We start from the raw sequence: 15,938 nt of genomic DNA on the forward strand, positions 1-15,938 counted from the left end.
AGTTTCAGCCTGGTCTTTACCTGATGTATTCCCACCATCTGAGATCTTTATGAAATAAAGCAAACTAAATAGTCCCCAACCTCAAGGTCTCACTTCTACAGGCACCAACACTACTCAAGGGTCAAAGCATCAATAATAAAATTCTTATAAGATAACCCAACATTTTACTTGTCTGCACATACTGGTTTGATTTACTAGCTGCATTTAAGGGGTCGTCTTGCCAGTTCAAAGGCATTACTGTACGAGACACAAAAACTGTACGGGATGCAATAGGTTAAAACAATTAATAAAGATGATTTATAAGTCTATTGTACTGTGACTATTTGACAGCACAAAAAGTAAACTGAAATCTCTTCCAAACCCACCCCCCCCCAACCAAATAAACTAACACATGACCTTGAATGCTGTCTGTTCTGTGAATGAAAGGAAATGCATTAACCAGACCTCAAAGAGTGAAAATTCAGCAGGAAAGAGTGAAAATACGGAGCTCAGAATGAGGAGTCTAAATTCCCAAATAGCTGCAGAACTCTTCAAGCACGTACTCAATGGTAGAGGAACGCATATGGCTTTTTATGGACTGCCACACTCAATTGCTAATGAAGGATACGATAAGGAACAATGGACGCTTCTGGTGAGGTATTTATGGGCAAATGGTACCCTGTTTGGAGTGGCTGAGGTCCAAAGTAAAGCTTTTAAAGAGATACTTCAATAAGAGAAAAAAAACAAGGCTTGGGAGGCCATTAATAAGCTGTTACTGTGCAGCGAGATGCTGATCTATCCTAACTTAAGAAAGGGAAGGAAAATATATGTTTTTAGAAGTGTGATGAAGATGATCCCTCTCCACAATTCTGGGAGACAAAACCGCTACTATTTTTGTGCACGACATGAGTGTACTCTTAACCAGTGGAGGAGTAGCCTAGTGGTTAGTGCAGTGGACCTTGATCCTGGGGAACTGAGTTTGATTCCCACTGCAGCTTCTTGTGACTCTGGGCAAATCACTTAACCTCCATTGCCCTGGTACAAAATAAGTACCTGTATGTATGTAACCACTTTGAATGTAGTTGCAAAAACCTCAGAAAGGCGGTATATCAAGTCCCATTTCCCAGTTCCCTATTTGAGATTCTAGATGGAAGTGTGCTAGTGGAGGAGTAGCCTAGTGGTTGTACAGCGGATTTTGATCCTGGGGAACTGGGTTCATTTCCCACTGCAGCTCTCTTGTCATTTAACCCTCCATTGTCCCGGTACAGATAAGTATCTGTATATACTATGTAACCGCTTTGAATGTAGTTTGCAAAAACCACAGAAAGGCGGTATATCAGTCCCATTCCCATTCCCCATGACATCACAATAATCAGAAGTGAGCCAAGTATGGGGCAATCAAGCCATTGTGACATCACTGAGTTGAGGGTTGGCTCTTATTGGTGGAATGAAGTGGAGGAGTAGCCTAGTGGTTAGTGCAGTGGACTTTGATCCTGGGAAACTGGAGTTCAATTCCCACTGCAGCTCCTTGTGACTCTGGGCAAGTCACATAAACCTCCATTGCCCCTGGTACAAAATAAGTACCTGAATATATGTAAACCGCTTTGAATGTAGTGCAAAAAAACTCAGAAAGGCAGTATATCAAGTCCCAATTTCCCTTTCCCTTTATAGTTCTTTATTGGTTGCTTCACCAAGATAGTTTATACACACATCTATAAGTACTTTCCTTCAACTCTTTCTCTGCAATGCTGGGAGTGAAACTAGTAGCATTTCCTTGGCCATTAGCACTAGGGACCTATAAATGCAAGGAAGCTGAATTCAAATAGCCTGTTTGATGTTTAAAATTTTAAATGGACTTTGTTCGTATTACTTATCCAGCTGTCAAGACATTCCGTTGCGTTTTCACTCTTCCTTATTGTTAAGTTACCTAGCGAACAAATTTGTGCGATAGTGGTTGTTAGATGTTCTTTCATTTTTAAATCTAGTACAAATTATTCCTTTTTTAAAGTCACAACTACCTATTTTCTCTTTCACACAAATTAAAGGCCCAGCTTCATAAGTTTTCAAAATATGATTCTCTTAACTAATGAAAAAACTAAAGCTCTTAAAAGTATATGCTAATATTTTTAGTGTAACCCGCTTTGAATCCATTGGGATATAAGCACCTCTTCTCTAGTCCAGCCCTAGTTACATCACCATATCTGACCCAACAGTTAATCTAAGCTAGTCCACCGGAAGTGCATAGGAGCCCGGTATAAGAGGCTTGGGGAGGCTAAGCCTCCCCAGCTGGCGCCCGAGAGGTTTTGGCCGCCCGCCCCGTTTGTCCGAATTTCTGGGCGGGCGAGCGGCGCCGTGATGTCTCTCCCCTTACCGCTTCCTTCTATCTGCCCCGCGCCGCCCTTTAAATCTTTAATTTACCTTGTCCCAGCGACGCCGGCGTCATTTCAGCCTGCCCTGCCCGTCTCTAGTCTTCCTCCCTTCCTGACGTGGTTCGTTCCGCAGAGTCCCGCCTTCCGACATCATTTCCTTGAGGGGCGGGACTCTGAGGGAACAAACTCTGTGTGTTATCAGACAATTATGGATTTAAGCTCCACCCTGGCCCCACCCCTAACCCCACCCCCTTTAGACCTCCCCAAACAGTTGGGCCACTGACCGCCTATGCGGAAGGGGATGAAATCTAAGGACTGTCATCACACACAACCCTCTCTCCTGGAAGGGACAATATAACACACATCTGCTGTACGGTGTTTCCAAAGGTTATTGATATGCACGGCCACACATTCGTTCGTTCTCCCCTCTGCACGGTAACTGTTTCTTACCGCACATTTTAAAAGCTCATGGGCCCAGCCCTTCCTGTCAGATGATACCATGCGTCCTAAAATCAGCAGCCAGGAAGGTATGGCCACCGAGTTCTAAAAACACTCATAATGTTGGCACAGGATGTTTCCAGTCATTAAAGAAATGTTCAAGAGGAGGCTTCGACAGGCTGGCAAGTGCCCACTTCTACCATGCACTGGAAATGCAGAGCCCAACCCACCAATCACTTAATAATGAGAGAAGGCACTGCCCCATTCTACCAGCTGCCAAAAAGAGTGAATGGAGTCTGAGGAAGCTGGTGGAGCCCAATCCATCAGCCACTAAAAACTGAGGGGAGGGCTCCAATATCAGGGCAGAGCCTAGCCTATCAGCCACTGAAGACGATGCCTGGGCCAGACGGACCTGCTTCTGAAGAGTGCAGAGGGGCCCAAATACTACTGTGGATGGGAGGGGGAGGGGGGTGGTAAGCAAGGGTGAGAAGTGGAGAGGAGGGGAGGGGGAAGAAAAGAAGAAACCCATCACTGATGGGCAACTGAGGGCTGGGAGGGAGACCAACCGCCCCTTCCTCAATTCACTGGGTTAAATTATATGCCAACAATATGCACAGAATATAAAAGGAAATACTGTGCTGAGACATTGTATAAAGTCTGTTAGCCTGGGGGGGGGGGGGGTGTGCAGACACAAACTAATTATGACAAGTTAGAACGAAGGGAGTGAGTGTGCACAGGACTAGATTGATGGGCAGGCTGAAGATACGTAAGTACATAAGTATTGCCAATACTGGGACAAACTGAAGGTCCATCAACCTCAGGATCCTCTTTCCAACAGTGGCCAATAGCAGGTCAGCAAGTACCTGGCAAGATCCCAAAAAGTACAAGAACATTTAGTGCTGCTTATGCCCAGAAATAGTGGATTTTCCCCCAAGTCCAATTTAATAATGGTCTATGGACTTTCCTTTAGGAAGCCGTCCAAACCTTTTTAAAAAACTCTGCTAAGCTAACTGCCTTTTACCAGCTTCTCTGGCAACAAATTCCAGAGTTTAATTAAACTTGAGTGAAGAAAAGCATTTTCTCCGATTCGTTTTAAATTTACTACTTTGTAGCTCAGTCACATGCACCCCAAGTCCTAGTATTTTTGGAAGAGTAAACAGATGCTTCACATCTACCCCGTTCCACTCCACTCATTATTTATAGATCTCTATCATATCTCCCCCTCAGCCATCTTTTCTACAAGGCCTGAAGAACCCTAGATGCTTTCAGTAGCCTTTCCTCATAGGGAAGTTGTCCCTCCCCTTTATCATTTTCATCGCCCTTCTCTGCACATTATTCAGAAAAAGATGCCCCACAACTTAATACACATTTTTCTAACCGACTTACAATTTAATTTATAACAACTTATAAACCACAAGCACATCTGTGTTTATTCATCTGTGCTGCTGAACTTGTTGCACTGCAAATAGGGGATGTGAAGCCAAGAAAAACGGTAGCAATAAGGAAAATGATACACAGAAAACACCAACAGAGAGAGGGGGGGAGAAATCCGTGGAAATTAAGACCTTTTGCACAATTTCTTTCTGATAAAAACAATCTTTATGGTACACATGGCAGGTGTCAAATGAACAATGACTCCATAATGTCATGGGATTTGCTATTTGAGCATTCCCACTGCATAATGAGAGCTCACCTTTTAAAAACGGGGTTCAAAACATTTTCAAATTAGTATTATTTTGATGTGGGCACTTGTCCCTCTGTGTGGCACAGGAGCCGTCCAGACCCTGGTGCTGAACAGTAGTGAAACACCCCTACTGAGCTGTGGAGTGGTACTATAACACCTGCACATTCACCATCATGTATCAAAGAAAACCATTCTGAACATCTCTACACTTTCCACGAAATGCAATTTAAACACACATCTAGATTTACTGATGAGTCTTATGTAAGGCCCGACCAAAAATACTAGGACTAGGGGGGCATGCAATGAAAACTACAGTGTAGTAAATGTAAAAACAATCGGAGAAAATGTTTCTTCACCCAACGCGTAATTAAACTCTGCAATTCGCTGCCGGAGAACGTGGTTGAAGGCGGTTTAGGTTAGCAGAGTTTAAAAAGGGGTTAGACGGTTTCGTAAAGGCCAAGTCCATAACCACTACTAAATGGACCTTGGGGAAAATCCACAATTCCAGGAATAACATGTATAGAATGTTTGTACGTTTGGGAAGCTCGCCAGGTGCCTTGGCCTGGATTGGCCGCTGTCGTGGATAGGATGCTGGGCTCGATGGACCTTGGTCTTTTCCCAGTGTGGCATTACTATTTACTTCATCAGCTGTCAAGATGTCTTCCAGTGCTGGGACTTATTCAAGTTAGTGTGCCATGAAGTAGATACTTCAGATTATATAAATATGAATGTGGGCCATGAAGAGACAGTGAAACAGGTTGAGCGATACTTACAGTCCAGAGAATACTGTGCTATTACGTTATTACAAAGTAGCTACAATTTCACATTTTCAGACTTTTTATAAAAAGCATACCACAAGGGGAAAGGCTCTACAGTAGTAGCACTCTAACCGAAAAGTAAATTAACTAGGCAAAATGTGCCCTAGGGATTCACAATGATTTATGGTGCTGTCATGCAAAGTAACTCCTGTGGGGATGATGATCAAGTATGGGACAGAGCTGTGGTTCTATTTCGAGTGATGGAGGTTAAATGACCCGCTGACATGAATGACTGCTGACTGGTGACCTCTATAGAGCTGATTATGTACATTTTACTCTCAAATAAAGCAGGAACTTTGATAGTATTTATACTTTGGCTATAAAAGGAAAAACTAAATAACGAATTCAGCTCTCCTCCAGTAATACTAGGACCAGGACAGTTAACAAGCATGGGGCATAACACAAGGAAATGGGGTGCACATTTCTTTAAAAATGCAATTGCGGCTGTCCAAGAACGCAAAAGAAAAGGTAAGCAAAGCCAAAACCAATCCAACAGAACCAAACGCTTCTCAATGAAATCTGGAATCTTCTACTAGTGGAGATTGTGCCCACCAAACTGAGGCCAAGATGCCTAAAGTCATCATTAGAGCCGTTCCGTACCGAATTCCATAGCGAAATCGGTAGGGAACGGCTATGCATCAAGGAAAGGGAATGCAAATGAGCTACTCGTTGCAGCTCACTTGCATTCTCTATTCCATCGTAAAACAGTCGGCCAATCGGCCGGTCGAGCATGCGAAGAGCCGCAACGCATTATGCTGTCCTGCTCTGCGCGTGCCAAATACGCCTCTGTGCCGCCCGAAGACGCCACCGCTCACCTGAGTCAGCTGATATCAGAGAGAGTGCAGTGAAAGAGTCCATCACAGAAATAGCCTTCCATTTTGGCCATTATTCACACCCAAATAATAAAACGCCCTTTTTGGCCGTGCTTCACTCAGCTGAGAGATCTGGAAGTCTCTGAGCCCAATCACAGCACGTTTAGAGCTAATACGCTGTGATTGGCTCAGAGAGTTCCAGGTCTTTCAGCTGAGTGAAGCACGGCCAAAAGGGCGTTTTTATTATTTGGGTGTGAATAATGGCCAAAATGGAAGGACTATTTTCGTGATGGACGCTTTTTAACTGCACTTTCCGATATCAGCTGATTGAAAACCGGCCAAAATGGAAGGCTTTTTTGAAAGCAGAGCAAGTTTTTGTTGTTGTTGTTGTTACTTTTATAGCAGTTTTTCAATCTAGCGCAGCCCCAACGAGAGGTAAGACCTCTCGTTAGATTTTCCGGCGTTTTCCACCGTTAAGGCAATCGGAAAAGGTTTAGTGCATCTCATTACAATAGGGTTTATTTTAGTTACTTTTGTACCCCACGCTTCCACTCATGCAGGCGTCAAATGCGGCAGGCGATGGAGGGTTAGTGACTTGCCCAAGTCACAGGAGCTGCCTGTGCTCAGTTCCCCAGGACTAAAGTCCACCACCCTAACCACTAGGCCACTCCTCCACTCTGCACAATTTGCTCATCTGATTCCGTTTTCCGTTAGCTGCTACCCAGTCCTCTGAAAAAAAAAAAAAGTCTTTAGTAAATGCCAGGGTTTACTACTTGCTGGTTAAGGCTGGTTAAGTTTAGTGCATCTGGCCCTGAGACAGATACTACAAGGGAGTGGGAAGAGGAGAGATTAGATGGGGGGCAATGAAGGGACTTGGCTGACCCAAAGGTCTCTTTATCTGGCAACAACTGATGGTGTTACCATGTTCTTTGTAGGCTGTGACACTGTTCATTGGATCCACCTAACAATTATGCAAACATGATCTGTACTTGAACTGTCCATTACGTCAGTGGTATCCTTTAAAAAAAAAAAAAAAAAAAAAGAACACATCCCTTTTAAGTGAAAATACTGAAGACCCAGAATCGACAAGCTAATGTAATGTATTTTTTAATAGAAATAAATGCAATGACGTCACCAGGGTGTCTGTCAGAATGTGCCAGATGGTCAGATTACGGATCAGGAGTAATTAGTTCAGAGACCACAGCACAACATGCAATTGTAGAAAACTTGGTATTTTGGGTGCAAAGAAAAAATCAGAACTGCCACACTTTATGTTATTTTGGAATTGAATATACCATCTTTCCTGACACACAGGGCAAAGCGGTTTATAGACTAAAAAAAAAATGGACAGAGTAGAAAGGAATGTCACAAAATAAAATAGGACAGATAATAACAATCATTTACAGAGACAGGCCAGAAACAGACACTAACTGTAATGCAGCCATCGATGCTGGGTCTCACATCCAGGCAACTGGCACCTAAAGACAGTTCAAAGAAATGTGTTTTGAAGGTAGCCTTACATCTAGTGAAAGACTGTTCAGAACAAAGAAAAAGCTTTAGGGCTAAGATATAGAAGGCAGAGTGTCTGATAGATTCATGACAGGCATGGCAGGGAGAACAAGGAAAAGAAAAGAAAATCTAACAATTATTATACAAATATTCTTCTTGGAATAAAAAAAACGCAGCACAGGAAGACTTCAAATAGTCAAACCCCTTTGTGCTACTCTGTTTTTAGCACCTTCCCTCCTTTTGCCAGAAGTCTACTTGTTTTCTCTCATTACTGACATCTCCTCGGTACGAACAAAGGTTCTGCTGCACAGTTGACCAAGTCCGAATTCAGAAGGAAATATTAACTCTGGGTGGTTTCTACTGCGCTCTTTCCAGGTGCCTTTTCCAAGCCTGGAACTCATTCGGCCATTTCTTAAAGCTAAACCTCAGTCACACCCATAATTAATGTTCCGCTAATAATGAACAGTGGCTGGACTATAAGTAAGTTCAGAGTTCCTGCTTACGACAATGGCGTCTGCATGGGTAGTACAATACGGAGTGGAGGAGTGGCCTAGTGGTTAAAGCACCAGTCTTGCAATCCAGAGGTGGCCGGGTCAAATCCCACTGCTGCTCCTTGTGATCTTAGACAAGTCACTTAACCCTCCATTGCCTCAAGTACAAGCTTAGATTGTGGAGCCCTCCTGGGACAGAGAAATATCCAGAGTACCTGAATGTAACTCACCTTGAGCTACTACTGAAAAAGGTGTGAGCAAAATCCAAATAAATATATGGAATGTTGCTATTATGGTGATTCTACATGGAATGTTGGTACTATTGGAGATTCTACATGGAATATTAATGTTGCTATTCCACTAGCAACGTTCCATGTTGAAGTCGGCCCCTTGCAGATCAGCAATGTGGGCCAAGCAGGACGTCAGACTCACAGAAAATGAAGCTGCGCAGCTGCATTGGTACAAACTTAGATTGTGAGCCCTCCTGGGACAGAGAAATATCCAGTGTACCTGAATGTAACTCACCTTGAGCTACTACTGAAAAAGGTGTGAGCAAAATCCAAATAAATATATGGAATATTGCTACTATTGAAGATTCTACATAGAATTGTTGCCATGTTTTGAGATTCTGGAATGGTGCTGCTATTGAGATTCTAGATGGAATGTTGCTAGTGGAGAGTGGCCTAGTGGTTAGAGCACTGGTGGCCAGTTCAAATCCCACTGCTGCTCCTTGTGATCTTGGACAAGTCACTTAACTCTCCGTTGCCTCAAGTACAAAATTAGATTGTGAGTCCTCCTGGGACAGAGAAATATCCAGTGTACCTGAATGTAACTCACCTTGAGCTACTACTGAAAAAGGTGTGAGCAAAATCTAAATAAATAAAAATTGTATGAATTTTTCTCCTATTCTTTTCATCAGTTCAGGTAGAATTCCTGTTAATCAGCTAAATTCAAATATTGCAGTCCCTGGTAAGGATCAGTGACCAATCCAGGTCACAAATACCTGGCAAGATCCACCAAAAAAGTAGAAAACATTTTATGCTGCTTATCCCAGAAATAGGTGGATTTTCCCCCAAGTCCAATTTAATAATGGTCTATGGACTTTTCCTTTAGGAAGTCATCCAAAACCTTTTTTTAAACCCTGCTAAGCTAAACCGCCTTTACCACATTTTCTAACCTTAATGCAAAAACGGGTAAATTACAGTACTTCTTGTTATTAAAGTAAGTTGGACTGTTCTACTGTTTCCTTCAGGTGCTTTTAGATCAAGAAACTGAATGGTTTTTTTTTTTTTTTAAAGAAGAGCAAAGTAGGCATGCTAGTTGTCCTAAAGCAACAAGTTAAGATAACAGAGGGGATGGGGTAATGAGGCCACTCCTGCAGGGGGCAGTGTAGCACAGCAACTTGTTCTGCCTTTCAGCCAAGGATCTGGTTTAAACAAGGCAGTATTTTCGTCCAGCTTTAACAAGGCGTAATTGTAGAACAGACTGTTATCTTCCTCAGAACTTTTGTTGAACTGCAAATTGCTGAACGTTCCAGCCCGATCTTCTAAAACACTTATTTGCCAGGGTTGCCAACTCATAAATCTAATTTTAAAATAGTAACAGACAGAAAGCTGATAAGACCTGCAGTGTCCATCTAATCTGCCCAGAAAGTTGGCTAGAGTTGTGCATGCCGCCCCGTGCAGAACACACGGTTATGCCTTTGACTGAAAACTGGCTAGTTGGCAACCCTAGGCAAAAGTGACAACTCCTAGACGGGCCACAAAAAGTCACATAGAAACGTATTTCAAAGCCACTTAGACATACAAAATTTCATAGCAACCTATGGAACTTTGTAAAGTCTAAGGGGCGCCCAAAAGTGGCCTGCTCTAGTATAGGCGCATGTTTTGGACGTCCACTCGTCCATTTCTTGAGCGCACCTGGAAAAAAAGAGGTTTTTTTTTTTAATGTGAAGGAAAATGGACGTGCGGCAAAATGAAAACCAGTGCATGTCCATTTTCGGCCTGAGACAACTTGATATACCGCCTTTCTATAGATACAATCAAAGCAGCTTACATATATGCTATTTTTTGCAGGTACCTTCTCTGTCCCTAATGGGCTCACAATCTAAGCTTATTTGTACCTGGGGCAATGGAGGGTTAAGTCACATGCCCAGGGCCACAACATAATTACTTTTCTTTTATTTTCTGATTTGCATTTGGAGGATTAAGACATAAGTTCATAGTGACAGGAAAATAACAGTAACATAGTAGATGACGGCAGAAAAAGACCTGCATGGTCCATCCAGTCTGCCCAACAAGACAACTCATGTGTGCTACTTTTGTGTATACCCTACTTTGATTTGTACCTGTGCTCTTCAGGGCACAGACCGTATAAGACTGCCCAGCACTAGCCCCGCCTCCCCACCACCAGCCCCGCCTCCCAACCACCGGCTCTGGCACAGACCGTATAAGTCTGCCCCGCACTATCCCCGCCTCCCAACCTCCAGCCCCGCCTCCCACTACCGGCTCTGCTATCCAATCTCGGTTAAGCTCCTGAGGATCCTTTCCTTCTGAACAGGATTCCTTTATGTTTATCCCACGCATGTTTGAATTCCGTTACCGTTTTCCTCTCCACCACCTCCCGCGGGAGGGCATTCCAAGCATCCACCACTCTCTCCGTGAAGAAATACTTCCTGACATTTTTCTTGAGTCTGCCCCCCCCTTCAATCTCATTTCATGTCCTCTCGTTCTACCGCCTTCGTATCTCCGGAAAAGGTTCGTTTGCGGATTAATACCTTTCAAATATTTGAACTGAATCCACTTCCCCAGGATCTCAACCCACTACGTTACCCATTAGGCTGACCCTCTGGTCAACCTCATGCCAACATTCCAAACCCTTTGCAAGAATCTTCCTCCCCATTCCCTTCCCCACCTAAACTAAGAATAAACAAAATTAAGCATTATAACACTAGACTCTATATATCATGCTCAAAAAAAATCAACGCTGGAAAAAAGAGGCATATTCTATAAACGGCATCTAAATTTAGGCGTGGTTTATCTAATACTCCTAAATCTAGGCGTAGTCTATAGAATACGCCCAACACTTGTTTTCTGTGACTATATCTAGTTGCTGCCACTTACATCAATCAAAAACCTGGTGTAAATGCCGACGCCTAAATTATGCACGGAATCGGCATATTCTATAACACTGCGCATAAATTCTAGGAATTCCATGACATGCCCCCTTTACGTACATCACTTTATAGAATATGCTTAACAAGTTGTGCATGTAAATTCTAATTAAAGCCAGTGTCAATAATTGCTGATTAATTGGCAATTATCAGCTTAAGATAATTAAGTTGCACAGGCAATACAGAATACGGCCTGAACAACGCAACTCAAGTCGCACTATACAGAATTGGGGGTATACGCTTAAAACTAATTTGTCTATCATGGTTGGGTCATTACGACAGTAACAAAGAATAAGAGCTGGTCACTCCAGCAGCTTCAACTTGCAAGACTTCTTCAGGCTCAGAAGCACTAAAATTCTGCATCTGGAGCTTTCCAGGAAAAAACAAAGTAGTATAAATCAGAACAGAAAGTCCTAGCACAGACTTTTCTTGACAATAGTAAGGTTTGTTCTGATCACAAAAATGACGATGTGGCTTGAAGAGAACACACAGCTGGCTGGGAGGCCAGGTGCTGAGCAGTTTACTTCTACAGAATCTAAAGTCTTTCACCAAATCCGTGCTGCCGGCACTTTGCAGGAGAGAAAGAGAAAGGGGAAAGGGGATGGGATTTCATATACCGCCTTTCTGCAATTACAATCCAATCCCAACTCTTGCAAACGTTCGGCCACATCTTGATTTCAATGTCACACAAATGTAAGACATGCCGTTTACATTTCTATTTTCCTTACTGTAATCAAACAGTTGCCTGCCAAACCAAAGCACCACACTTCCATGTAATTACAGTGTACGGTTTTAAGATGCGAGCTAAATTTAAACCTTACAATGACATGACCATTTCTGTCTCAAGGTCTGGCATGGCAAGACTACCCTTCCACCAGGTTCTAAATATGGCTCACTCAATACTATTATTACTTTGAATGTCTCTCAATGCTCCTTCCTGTTGCTGGTATTTTTAACTTGACTGGGTACGTTTTCAAACAGAGTATCTCCATTTCTGACTAGCATGTGGGGACTTGACACAGAGCCTCGTTATCGACCCCCAAAAGGGCGAGAAGTACAGGAAAAGAAGTCTACAGTTCAGAATCACAGTGCTGTCATGTATGGCTCCTTCACCCATTCGATGGTAAGCAGCAACTATATGGTAAGTCCAACAAATTAAGGGAAGCAATGGTTTTCTTCAGTTCACCAGGACCTCATAAGTACATAAGTAATGCCACACTGGGAAAACACCAAGGGTCCATCGAGCCCAGCATCTTGTCCACGACAGCGGCCAATCCAGGCCAAGGGCACCTGGCGAGCTTCCCCAATGTACAAACATTCTATACATGTTATTCCTGGAATTGTGGATTTTTCCTAAGTCCATTTAGTAGTGGTTTATGGACTTGTCCTTTAGGAAACTGTCTAACCCCTTTTTAAACTCTGCTAAGCTAACCGCCTTCACCACGTTCTCGGGCAACGAATTCCAGAGTTTAATTACGCGTTGGGCAAAGAAAAATTTTCTCCGATTTGTTTTAAACTTACTACACTGTAGTTTCATCGCATGCCCCCTAGTCCTAGTAGGGGGCATGTGATGATGCCCTGAACACTGCATAAAGTCATGCAAGTTATACAACCTGGTCTTACCCGGGGTAAAATAAATCTGACTGAAGACTGCCCTCTGCAGGTTTCATAGAATGCACCTTTTAGCTGTAATAAAAAGAAGCCTCGATTATGTGTTTAAGGGCACAGGTATTCAATTTCCAAATTTCACATTTGCTATTCTCTCTCCTCCCACCCCCACTGATTACACATACAGCGGATACAAAGTACATGAATTTATTTATTTGTAGCATTTGTATCCCACATTTTCCCACCCATTTGCAGGCTCAATGTGGCTTACATTTGCTGTTATGGTGATTGCCATTTCCGGACTTTAGATATGCACATGATTTTGCAATCAAGTGCGTACATACATGGTAGAAGAATGCATTGTGTGCTTGCGTACTTGTTAGCACGTGGTTTTGCAATCAAGTGCGTATGTGGTAGAAGAATACATTGTGGTCTTGTGTAGGTGTCGGCTTTATGTAGTTGCTCAGATGACGGTATTATGGTGAGAGTAATAGTGTTGGGCAGTGGTTATGTCATTTTGGTCTTATTCTTCGTTGTTGTTGTTTAGAGGTTAGGACGATTGTTTGTTGTATGCTTTTTTGAATAGGTCCGTTTTCAGTAGTTTACGAAAGATGGTTAGATCTTGCGCTGTCTTTATGGTCTTCGGGAGTGCGTTCCATAGCTGTGTGCAAATGTATGTCCAACAAATTTTAATGCAGGTACTTTGCATTTGTTAATTTTCATACAGAAACAACAAGGGTAGTTTCTCTTTGAAAAACTGTGGGATTTCAGATAGGTGGCCATTTGAAAATTGCCCCTTTAATGTTGGTAACATTTGGAAAACAGTACGGAGTTCACAAGAAGTCTCAAATAAACACGACAGATGCAACACAGAACAGCCCTAACTTTCAACTTACATATTGCTCATGGGCAGTTCTAATCTATAATCGATATACACCAGGGAAGATGTGAATATTTAAATTAAATCTTTTATTTTCCACTCCACCAACCAGAAAGAAATACACATTCATTATGCAGCAAAACAGCAAAAAGACAGCAAATCAAAACAATCAAGCCGTTATAAATCAGAGAGATCATAAAAAAAAATTAATAAGTAGGCTTGACCAAGTATTTGTTAAGCGACCAAGTTTCTAAACCATGTCGAAAAGTTGTAAAAGGAAAGTGGGAACGAACTGCAAAGTTCCAGACCTTTACCTAATGTTCGCTGTTCTGTAACTTTCAAGTTGCAAACAGTCTTAGATTGATTAACTAATTTTGTTTCCACCTTTGATCGCAAACTTCACGCAGGGGTATAAAGTTTAACAACGTAAGTCAAATAGGAAGGGCTAAGAACAAAAAGCAAAACTTTAAACTCAATTCTGGCTCTGAACGGGAGCCACTGTAACCGTATCAAGTAAGGGGTTGCATGATCAGATCTGCCGCTTACTACCAGTTCTGCTGCAGAATACTGAACTGCTTGCACCTACAAATCTGCTTTTGTGAAAGACCCATAAAAAATTACATTACAATAATCCAGGGAAGTGAGAACTAAAGACTGAACAAGTCCATTTAAATTGGTATTCCTCATCCTCAGAGTACCGCTTTAATCTCAACAATTTCAGCTTAAAATTTTTTTTCTTAACTACAGATGTAATATACAAATCCACAGATAATCTAGAATCATGAATGTCTCCTAGTAATATAATATCTGATGTCAACAAAAACTTCCACCCCTGCCAGTTTTGGATTCATTTGAGGAATATCTTCTGGCAAGAATTTCCCACCTGTAAAACATTTGTTTTAGCGGGGTTCATTTTAAGATGGTTCATAGACATCCAGATATAAATGGAGTGGAAAACAGTGTTCATGGTGGTATATACTGTAAGTAAAGGAGGCTAGGGCTTTTCAGCTTGAAAAAGAGAAGGCTGAGGGGAGACAAGATAGAGGTATATAAAATAATGAGTGGAGTGGAACAGGTGGATGTGAAGCGTCTGTTCATGCTTTCCAAAAATACTAGGACTAGAGGGCATGCGATGAAACTACAGTGTAGTAAATTTAAAACAAAGCGGAGAAAATTTTCTTCACCCAACGCATAATTAAACTCTGGAATTCGTTGCCGGAGAACGTGGTGAAGGCGGTTAGCTTGGCAGAGTTTTAAAAGGGGTTAGACGGTTTCCTAAAGGCCGCTGTCGGGGACAGGATGCTGGGCTCCATGGACCCTTGGTCTTTTCCCAATGTGGCATTACTTATGTAAGTCTGTGTGCATAGGAAATGAGAGAATGATGATATCAGCATAAGAAAAACATTGAACTTTCAGAGGGCGAAGCAAACTTCCCAGACCACTAAGACAGATGTTAAATAAAATGGGGGAGAGTGGAGATCCCCTTGCTGCAGGGCCCAGTCCTTGGACTGCTCACCCTGTCAACTGACCTGGACCACTCTTTTAAGTCTGAAAACCAGGTCCATAACCCCCCCTTCCTGAAAACCCAAGGCCCCCTACTTTATCCAATACACATTTATGGTTCACTAAGTCAAATGAGACGGGTAAATCTAGTTGCATAAGAAATATTCGAGTCTCTTTGTCTACTACTAATACAAATCATTTCTACAGCGCTACCAGTCATACGCAGCGCTTCACAACTGAACATGAAGAAAAGACAGTCCCTGCTCAAAAGAGCTTACAATCTAAATCAGGACAGACAGGACAAATAAGGGATAAGGGAAGGACAGACAGATAGGACACATAGGGAAGGGACTATTGAAGAGAGGAAGACAAGATAAAGGTTACGAGCAAGTGACAAGTTAGGAGTCAAATGCAGCATCAAACAGGTCGGCCTTTAGCCCGGATTTAAAGGCGGCCAGGGATGGAGCTTGACATAATGGCTCAGGAAGTCTATTCCAGGCATAAGGTGCGGCGAGATAAAAGGAACGGAGTCTGGAGTTAGCGATGGAGGAGAAGGGTGCAATTAGGAGAGATTTGCCTAGTGAACGGAGTTCCTGGGAAGGAATGTAGGGAGAGATGAAGGTGGAGAGGTAGTGAGGGGCAACAGTAATCATATTTCTGTTAATAAAGCTGCTA

Source organism: Microcaecilia unicolor, unplaced genomic scaffold (genome assembly GCF_901765095.1).
Source record: "Microcaecilia unicolor unplaced genomic scaffold, aMicUni1.1, whole genome shotgun sequence".
NCBI classification, from domain to species: domain Eukaryota; kingdom Metazoa; phylum Chordata; class Amphibia; order Gymnophiona; family Siphonopidae; genus Microcaecilia; species Microcaecilia unicolor.